This window comes from Carettochelys insculpta, unplaced genomic scaffold (assembly GCF_033958435.1).
Source record: "Carettochelys insculpta isolate YL-2023 unplaced genomic scaffold, ASM3395843v1 scaffold_0053, whole genome shotgun sequence".
NCBI classification, from domain to species: domain Eukaryota; kingdom Metazoa; phylum Chordata; order Testudines; family Carettochelyidae; genus Carettochelys; species Carettochelys insculpta.
This window is the reverse complement of record NW_027439090.1, coordinates 22,501-32,500: the sequence shown is the minus strand read 5'-3', so window position 1 is coordinate 32,500 and position 10,000 is coordinate 22,501. Positions and strand designations below refer to the sequence as shown.

Below are 10,000 nucleotides of genomic sequence, written 5' to 3'. Positions count from 1 at the left end.
GGGCTTAATAGTCCACAACCGGGACCCAGGGCCTTCCCCGCTCTCAACAACCTCCACCCACGGTCCCCCAAGACGCACGTTCCAAGCCTTAACCCTCAGACCATCCACCCCCCGGGGGGGACCCCACACCCACCTGACCCCAACTCACTCCCACCAAAAACACCACCACCGCCACCGCCTCAACGGCCTGCCCAACCCAGCACTCCCACACACACACCTGCCCCACCAACGCTCCACACACGCTTTCTTCCCTCTCCCCGACCCGACCCAAGCCATCGCACCGCACCGGGTGAGGGCCTTAGCTTCCTCGCCCGCCCCCCCGCCCCCGACACGCAGGCAGGCAGAGGGAAAGGCCTCAGCGCCCCCCAGGACCGTCGCGCCGCCTTGGCCTCACGGCTTCCCTGCTCCCGCACGGCAGACACACGCCCCGCTCTACCCCCGCTGGGGCCAAAAGCTGCCTACGGCACCTGGGATTCCCAGGCGGTCACCCATCCAGGTACTAGCCAGGCCCGGGACGGTTTACCTTCCGAGATCGGACGAGATCGGGGGCATTCGGTCCGGTATGGCCGTAGGCCCCCGCCTCCCCGGGCTTTAGCGTCAGCAGCCTGGCCTCAGTCAGCCGGGCCCAAACAATTAACCCGGAGGCCGGGCCGAGGGAAAACTTCCTCCGAGCCGGCCCAAGGGGAAGGGAGGACGAGGACGCCGGGCCCGGGAGGTGACAGGACGTGCACGTCAGACCCGGGAAGCTGTGCGCCCCGAGGTTAACCCCCGGGCCGGGGCGGGGAGAGAAAAATGTTCTAAGTCCGGTAGGGACAGCAGGTCAACCCCGGTCCGAGGCGGGGAGAGAAATTTTCCAAGTCCGGCAGGGACAGCAGGTCAACCCCGGCCGCCGTAGCAGAGGTTGACCTGGTGTCCGATTCGCTCCCCGGGCACCAGGTCAACCTCGGGCGCTTTAGCGGAGGTTGACCTGGTGTCCGATTCGCTCCCCGGGCACCAGGTAAACCGTGGCCGCTTTCAGCGGAGGTTGACCTGGTGGCCGATCCCCTCCTCGGGCTCCAAGTCCGGCAGGGACAACAGGTCAACCCCGGTTCCGGGCGGGGAGAGAAAAATTTTCTAAGTCCGGCAGGGACAGCAGGTCAACCCCGGCCGCCGTAGCAGAGGTTGACCTGGTGTCCGATTCGCTCCCCGGGCACCAGGTCAACCTCGGGCGCTTTAGCAGAGGTTGACCTGGTGTCAGATTCGCTCCCCGGGCACCAGGTCAACCTCGGGCGCTTTAGCAGAGGTTGACCTGGTGTCCGATTCGGTCCCCGGGCACCAGGTAAACCGTGGCCGCTTTCAGCGGAGGTTGACCTGGTGGCCGATCCCCTCCTGGGGCTCCAAGTCCGGCAGGGACAGCAGGTCAACCCCGGTCCCAGGCGGGGAGAGAAAAAATTTCTAAGTCCTTCAGGGACAACAGGTCAACCCCGGTTCCGGGCGGGGAGAGAAAAATTTTCTAAGTCCGGCAGGGACAACAGGTCAACCCCGGTTCCGGGCGGGGAGAGAAAAATTTTCTAAGTCCGGCAGGGACAGCAGGTCAACCCCGGCCGCTTCAGCGGAGGTTGACCTGGTGTCCGATTCGGTCCCCGGGCACCAGGTAAACCGTGGCCGCTTTCAGCGGAGGTTGACCTGGTGGCCGATCCCCTCCTCGGGCTCCAAGTCCGGCAGGGACAGCAGGTCAACCCCGGCCGCTTTAGCAGAGGTTGACCTGGTGTCCGATTCGCTCCCCGGGCACCAGGTAAACCGTGGCCGCTTTCAGCGGAGGTTGACCTGGTGGCCGATCCCCTCCTCGGGCTCCAAGTCCGGCAGGGACAGCAGGTCAACCCCGGCCGCTTTAGCAGAGGTTGACCTGGTGTCCGATTCGCTCCCCGGGCACCAGGTAAACCGTGGCCGCTTTCAGCGGAGGTTGACCTGGTGGCCGATCCCCTCCTCGGGCTCCAAGTCCGGCAGGGACAGCAGGTGAACCCCGGCCGCTTTAGCAGAGGTTGACCTGGTGTCCGATTCGCTCCCCGGGCACCAGGTAAACCGTGGCCGCTTTCAGCGGAGGTTGACCTGGTGGCCGATCCCCTCCTCGGGCTCCAAGTCCGGCAGGGACAGCAGGTCAACCCCGGCCGCTTTAGCAGAGGTTGACCTGGTGTCCGATTCGCTCCCCGGGCACCAGGTAAACCGTGGCCGCTTTCAGCGGAGGTTGACCTGGTGGCCGATCCCCTCCTCGGGCTCCAAGTCCGGCAGGGACAACAGGTCAACCCCGGTTCCGGGCGGGGAGAGAAAAATTTTCTAAGTCCGGCAGGGACAGCAGGTCAACCCCGGCCGCCGTAGCAGAGGTTGACCTGGTGTCCGATTCGCTCCCCGGGCACCAGGTCAACCTCGGGCGCCTTAGCAGAGGTTGACCTGGTGTCCGATTCGCTCCCCGGGCACCAGGTAAACCGTGGCCGCTTTCAGCGGAGGTTGACCTGGTGGCCGATCCCCTCCTCGGGCTCCAAGTCCGGCAGGGACAGCAGGTGAACCCCGGCCGCTTTAGCAGAGGTTGACCTGGTGTCCGATTCGCTCCCCGGGCACCAGGTAAACCGTGGCCGCTTTCAGCGGAGGTTGACCTGGTGGCCGATCCCCTCCTCGGGCTCCAAGTCCGGCAGGGACAGCAGGTCAACCCCGGCCGCTTTAGCAGAGGTTGACCTGGTGTCCGATTCGCTCCCCGGGCACCAGGTAAACCGTGGCCGCTTTCAGCGGAGGTTGACCTGGTGGCCGATCCCCTCCTCGGGCTCCAAGTCCGGCAGGGACAACAGGTCAACCCCGGTTCCGGGCGGGGAGAGAAAAATTTTCTAAGTCCGGCAGGGACAGCAGGTCAACCCCGGCCGCCGTAGCAGAGGTTGACCTGGTGTCCGATTCGCTCCCCGGGCACCAGGTCAACCTCGGGCGCTTTAGCAGAGGTTGACCTGGTGTCCGATTCGGTCCCCGGGCACCAGGTAAACCGTGGCCGCTTTCAGCGGAGGTTGACCTGGTGGCCGATCCCCTCCTGGGGCTCCAAGTCCGGCAGGGACAGCAGGTCAACCCCGGTCCCAGGCGGGGAGAGAAAAAATTTCTAAGTCCTTCAGGGACAACAGGTCAACCCCGGTTCCGAGCGGGAGAGAAAAATTTTCCAAGTCCGGCAGGGACAACAGGTCAACCCCGGTTCCGGGCGGGGAGAGAAAAATTTTCAAAGTCCGGCAGGGACAGCAGGTCAACCCCGGCCGCTTCAGCGGAGGTTGACCTGGTGTCCGATTCGGTCCCCGGGCACCAGGTAAACCGTGGCCGCTTTCAGCGGAGGTTGACCTGGTGGCCGATCCCCTCCTCGGGCTCCAAGTCCGGCACGGACAGCAGGTCAACCCCGGCCGCTTTAGCAGAGGTTGACCTGGTGTCCGATTCGCTCCCCGGGCACCAGGTAAACCGTGGCCGCTTTCAGCGGAGGTTGACCTGGTGGCCGATCCCCTCCTCGGGCTCCAAGTCCGGCAGGGACAGCAGGTCAACCCCGGCCGCTTCAGCTGAGGTTGACCTGGTGTCCGATTCGCTCCCCGGGCACCAGGTAAACCGTGGCCGCTTTCAGCGGAGGTTGACCTGGTGGCCGATCCCCTCCTGGGGCTCCAAGTCCGGCAGGGACAACAGGTCAACCCCGGTCCCAGGCGGCAGAGAAAAATTTTCTAAGTCCGGCAGGGACAACAGGTCAACCCCGGTCCCAGGCGGGAGAGAAAAAATTTCTAAGTCCGGCAGGGACAACAGGTCAACCCCGGTCCCAGGCTGGAGAGAAAAATTTTCTAAGTCCGGCAGGGACAGCAGGTCAACCCCGGCCGCTTTAGCAGAGGTTGACCTGGTGTCCGATTCGCTCCCCGGGCACCAGGTCAACCTCTGGCGCTTTAGCAGAGGTTGACCTGGTGTCAGATTCGCTCCCCGGGCACCAGGTCAACCTCGGTCGCTTTAGCAGAGGTTGACCTGGTGTCCGATTCGCTCCCCGGGCACCAGGTAAACCGTGGCCGCTTTCAGCGGAGGTTGACCTGGTGGCCGATCCCCTCCTGGGGCTCCAAGTCCGGCAGGGACAACAGGTCAACCCCGGTCCCAGGCGGGGAGAGAAAAAATTTCTAAGTCCGGCAGGGACAACAGGTCAACCCCGGTCCCAGGCGGGGAGAGAAAAAATTTCTAAGTCCGGCAGGGACAACAGGTCAACCCCGGTCCCAGGCTGGAGAGAAAAATTTTCCAAGTCCGGCAGGGACAGCAGGTCAACCCCGGCCGCTTCAGCTGAGGTTGACCTGGTGTCCGATTCGCTCCCCGGGCACCAGGTAAACCGTGGCCGCTTTCAGCGGAGGTTTACCTGGTGGCCGATCCCCTCCTCGGGCTCCAAGTCCGGCAGGGACAACAGGTCAACCCCGGTCCCAGGCGGGAGAGAAAAATTTTCTAAGTCCGGCAGGGACAACAGGTCAACCCCGGTTCCGAGCGGGAGAGAAAAATTTTCTAAGTCCGGCAGGGACAACAGGTCAACCCCGGTCCCAGGCGGCAGAGAAAAAATTTCTAAGTCCGGCAGGGACAACAGGTCAACCCCGGTACCGGGCGGGAGAGAAAAAATTTCTAAGTCCGGCAGGGACAACAGGTCAACCCCGGTCCCAGGCTGGAGAGAAAAAATTTCTAAGTCCGGCAGGGACAACAGGTCAACCCCGGTCCCAGGCGGCAGAGAAAAAATTTCTAAGTCCGGCAGGGACAACAGGTCAACCCCGGTCCCAGGCGGGAGAGAAAAATTTTCTAAGTCCGGCAGGGACAACAGGTCAACCCCGGTCCCAGGCGGCAGAGAAAAAATTTCTAAGTCCGGCAGGGACAACAGGTCAACCCCGGTCCCAGGCGGGAGAGAAAAATTTTCTAAGTCCGGCAGGGACAACAGGTCAACCCCGGTCCCAGGCGGCAGAGAAAAAATTTCTAAGTCCGGCAGGGACAACAGGTCAACCCCGGTACCGGGCGGGAGAGAAAAAATTTCTAAGTCCGGCAGGGACAACAGGTCAACCCCGGTCCCAGGCTGGAGAGAAAAAATTTCTAAGTCCGGCAGGGACAACAGGTCAACCCCGGTCCCAGGCGGCAGAGAAAAAATTTCTAAGTCCGGCAGGGACAACAGGTCAACCCCGGTCCCAGGCGGCAGAGAAAAAATTTCTAAGTCCGGCAGGGACAACAGGTCAACCCCGGTCCCAGGCGGCAGAGAAAAAATTTCTAAGTCCGGCAGGGACAACAGGTCAACCCCGGTCCCAGGCGGGAGAGAAAAATTTTCTAAGTCCGGCAGGGACAACAGGTCAACCCCGGTCCCAGGCGGGAGAGAAAAATTTTCTAAGTCCGGCAGGGACAACAGGTCAACCCCGGTCCCAGGCGGCAGAGAAAAATTTTCTAAGTCCGGCAGGGACAACAGGTCAACCCCGGTCCCAGGCGGCAGAGAAAAAATTTCTAAGTCCGGCAGGGACAACAGGTCAACCCCGGTCCCAGGCGGGAGAGAAAAAATTTCTAAGTCCGGCAGGGACAACAGGTCAACCCCGGTCCCAGGCGGGAGAGAAAAAATTTCTAAGTCCGGCAGGGACAACAGGTCAACCCCGGTCCCGGGCTGGAGAGAAAAATTTTCTAAGTCCGGCAGGGACAACAGGTCAACCCCGGTCCCAGGCTGGGGAGAAAAAATTTCTAAGTCCGGCAGGGACAACAGGTCAACCCCGGTCCCAGGCGGCAGAGAAAAAATTTCTAAGTCCGGCAGGGACAACAGGTCAACCCCGGTCCCAGGCGGGAGAGAAAAATTTTCTAAGTCCGGCAGGGACAACAGGTCAACCCCGGTCCCAGGCGGCAGAGAAAAAATTTCTAAGTCCGGCAGGGACAACAGGTCAACCCCGGTACCGGGCGGGAGAGAAAAAATTTCTAAGTCCGGCAGGGACAACAGGTCAACCCCGGTCCCAGGCGGCAGAGAAAAAATTTCTAAGTCCGGCAGGGACAACAGGTCAACCCCGGTCCCAGGCTGGAGAGAAAAATTTTCTAAGTCCGGCAGGGAGAACAGGTCAACCCCGGTCCCAGGCGGCAGAGAAAAATTTTCTAAGTCCGGCAGGGACAGCAGGTCAACCCCGGTCCCAGGCTGGAGAGAAAAATTTTCTAAGTCCGGCAGGGACAGCAGGTCAACCCCGGCCGCTTTAGCAGAGGTTGACCTGGTGTCCGATTCGCTCCCCGGGCACCAGGTCAACCTCTGGCGCTTTAGCAGAGGTTGACCTGGTGTCAGATTCGCTCCCCGGGCACCAGGTCAACCTCGGTCGCTTTAGCAGAGGTTGACCTGGTGTCCGATTCGCTCCCCGGGCACCAGGTAAACCGTGGCCGCTTTCAGCGGAGGTTGACCTGGTGGCCGATTCCCTCCTCGGGCTCCAAGTCCGGCAGGGACAGCAGGTCAACCCCGGTCCCAGGCGGGGAGAGAAAAAATTTCTAAGTCCGGCAGGGACAACAGGTCAACCCCGGTCCCAGGCTGGAGAGAAAAATTTTCCAAGTCCGGCAGGGACAGCAGGTCAACCCCGGCCGCTTCAGCTGAGGTTGACCTGGTGTCCGATTCGCTCCCCGGGCACCAGGTAAACCGTGGCCGCTTTCAGCGGAGGTTTACCTGGTGGCCGATCCCCTCCTCGGGCTCCAAGTCCGGCAGGGACAACAGGTCAACCCCGGTCCCAGGCGGGAGAGAAAAATTTTCTAAGTCCGGCAGGGACAACAGGTCAACCCCGGTCCCAGGCTGGAGAGAAAAATTTTCTAAGTCCGGCAGGGACAGCAGGTCAACCCCGGCCGCTTTAGCAGAGGTTGACCTGGTGTCCGATTCGCTCCCCGGGCACCAGGTCAACCTCTGGCGCTTTAGCAGAGGTTGACCTGGTGTCAGATTCGCTCCCCGGGCACCAGGTCAACCTCGGTCGCTTTAGCAGAGGTTGACCTGGTGTCCGATTCGCTCCCCGGGCACCAGGTAAACCGTGGCCGCTTTCAGCGGAGGTTGACCTGGTGGCCGATTCCCTCCTAGGGCTCCAAGTCCGGCAGGGACAGCAGGTCAACCCCGGTCCCAGGCGGGGAGAGAAAAAATTTCTAAGTCCGGCAGGGACAACAGGTCAACCCCGGTCCCAGGCTGGAGAGAAAAATTTTCCAAGTCCGGCAGGGACAGCAGGTCAACCCCGGTCCCAGGCGGGAGAGAAAAATTTTCTAAGTCCGGCAGGGACAACAGGTCAACCCCGGTCCCAGGCGGCAGAGAAAAAATTTCTAAGTCCGGCAGGGACAACAGGTCAACCCCGGTCCCAGGCGGGAGAGAAAAATTTTCTAAGTCCGGCAGGGACAACAGGTCAACCCCGGTCCCAGGCGGCAGAGAAAAAATTTCTAAGTCCGGCAGGGACAACAGGTCAACCCCGGTACCGGGCGGGAGAGAAAAAATTTCTAAGTCCGGCAGGGACAACAGGTCAACCCCGGTCCCAGGCTGGAGAGAAAAAATTTCTAAGTCCGGCAGGGACAACAGGTCAACCCCGGTCCCAGGCGGCAGAGAAAAAATTTCTAAGTCCGGCAGGGACAACAGGTCAACCCCGGTCCCAGGCGGGAGAGAAAAATTTTCTAAGTCCGGCAGGGACAACAGGTCAACCCCGGTCCCAGGCGGGAGAGAAAAATTTTCTAAGTCCGGCAGGGACAACAGGTCAACCCCGGTCCCAGGCGGCAGAGAAAAATTTTCTAAGTCCGGCAGGGACAACAGGTCAACCCCGGTCCCAGGCGGCAGAGAAAAATTTTCTAAGTCCGGCAGGGACAACAGGTCAACCCCGGTCCCAGGCTGGAGAGAAAAATTTTCTAAGTCCGGCAGGGACAGCAGGTCAACCCCGGCCGCTTTAGCAGAGGTTGACCTGGTGTCCGATTCGCTCCCCGGGCACCAGGTCAACCTCTGGCGCTTTAGCAGAGGTTGACCTGGTGTCAGATTCGCTCCCCGGGCACCAGGTCAACCTCGGTCGCTTTAGCAGAGGTTGACCTGGTGTCCGATTCGCTCCCCGGGCACCAGGTAAACCGTGGCCGCTTTCAGCGGAGGTTGACCTGGTGGCCGATTCCCTCCTCGGGCTCCAAGTCCGGCAGGGACAGCAGGTCAACCCCGGTCCCAGGCGGGGAGAGAAAAAATTTCTAAGTCCGGCAGGGACAACAGGTCAACCCCGGTCCCAGGCTGGAGAGAAAAATTTTCCAAGTCCGGCAGGGACAGCAGGTCAACCCCGGCCGCTTCAGCTGAGGTTGACCTGGTGTCCGATTCGCTCCCCGGGCACCAGGTAAACCGTGGCCGCTTTCAGCGGAGGTTTACCTGGTGGCCGATCCCCTCCTCGGGCTCCAAGTCCGGCAGGGACAACAGGTCAACCCCGGTCCCAGGCGGGAGAGAAAAATTTTCTAAGTCCGGCAGGGACAACAGGTCAACCCCGGTCCCAGGCTGGAGAGAAAAATTTTCTAAGTCCGGCAGGGACAGCAGGTCAACCCCGGCCGCTTTAGCAGAGGTTGACCTGGTGTCCGATTCGCTCCCCGGGCACCAGGTCAACCTCTGGCGCTTTAGCAGAGGTTGACCTGGTGTCAGATTCGCTCCCCGGGCACCAGGTCAACCTCGGTCGCTTTAGCAGAGGTTGACCTGGTGTCCGATTCGCTCCCCGGGCACCAGGTAAACCGTGGCCGCTTTCAGCGGAGGTTGACCTGGTGGCCGATTCCCTCCTAGGGCTCCAAGTCCGGCAGGGACAGCAGGTCAACCCCGGTCCCAGGCGGGGAGAGAAAAAATTTCTAAGTCCGGCAGGGACAACAGGTCAACCCCGGTCCCAGGCTGGAGAGAAAAATTTTCCAAGTCCGGCAGGGACAGCAGGTCAACCCCGGTCCCAGGCGGGAGAGAAAAATTTTCTAAGTCCGGCAGGGACAACAGGTCAACCCCGGTCCCAGGCGGCAGAGAAAAAATTTCTAAGTCCGGCAGGGACAACAGGTCAACCCCGGTCCCAGGCGGGAGAGAAAAATTTTCTAAGTCCGGCAGGGACAACAGGTCAACCCCGGTCCCAGGCGGCAGAGAAAAAATTTCTAAGTCCGGCAGGGACAACAGGTCAACCCCGGTACCGGGCGGGAGAGAAAAAATTTCTAAGTCCGGCAGGGACAACAGGTCAACCCCGGTCCCAGGCTGGAGAGAAAAAATTTCTAAGTCCGGCAGGGACAACAGGTCAACCCCGGTCCCAGGCGGCAGAGAAAAAATTTCTAAGTCCGGCAGGGACAACAGGTCAACCCCGGTCCCAGGCGGGAGAGAAAAATTTTCTAAGTCCGGCAGGGACAACAGGTCAACCCCGGTCCCAGGCGGGAGAGAAAAATTTTCTAAGTCCGGCAGGGACAACAGGTCAACCCCGGTCCCAGGCGGCAGAGAAAAATTTTCTAAGTCCGGCAGGGACAACAGGTCAACCCCGGTCCCAGGCGGCAGAGAAAAATTTTCTAAGTCCGGCAGGGACAACAGGTCAACCCCGGTCCCAGGCGGCAGAGAAAAATTTTCTAAGTCCGGCAGGGACAACAGGTCAACCCCGGTCCCAGGCTGGAGAGAAAAAATTTCTAAGTCCGGCAGGGACAACAGGTCAACCCCGGTCCCAGGCGGGAGAGAAAAAATTTCTAAGTCCGGCAGGGACAACAGGTCAACCCCGGTCCCAGGCGGGAGAGAAAAAATTTCTAAGTCCGGCAGGGACAACAGGTCAACCCCGGTCCCGGGCTGGAGAGAAAAATTTTCTAAGTCCGGCAGGGACAACAGGTCAACCCCGGCCGCTTTAGCGGAGGTTGACCTGGTGTCCGATTCGGTCCCCGGACACCAGGTCAACCTCTGGCGCTTTCAGCGAGGTTGACCTGGTGGCCGGCTGAGCTCTGGAAGTCCGAATGGGGTTGAATTTGACCCGTGCAGCCGACCTAGAGTTCCAGGCGGTCGGCCGCTTTTGTGAGTCGTTCC

At 60.9% G+C, this 10,000-nt stretch overlaps 1 non-coding gene across 1 annotated transcript; it reads right to left on the bottom strand.

Annotated features, from left to right (window-relative positions):
- Positions 1–455: 455 nt before the first annotated feature.
- LOC142006360 (5S ribosomal RNA) lies at positions 456–574 on the bottom strand. The gene has a single exon (XR_012643455.1). It is a non-coding gene; the product is annotated as a 5S ribosomal RNA (ribosomal RNA).
- Positions 575–10,000: the final 9,426 nt, after the last annotated feature.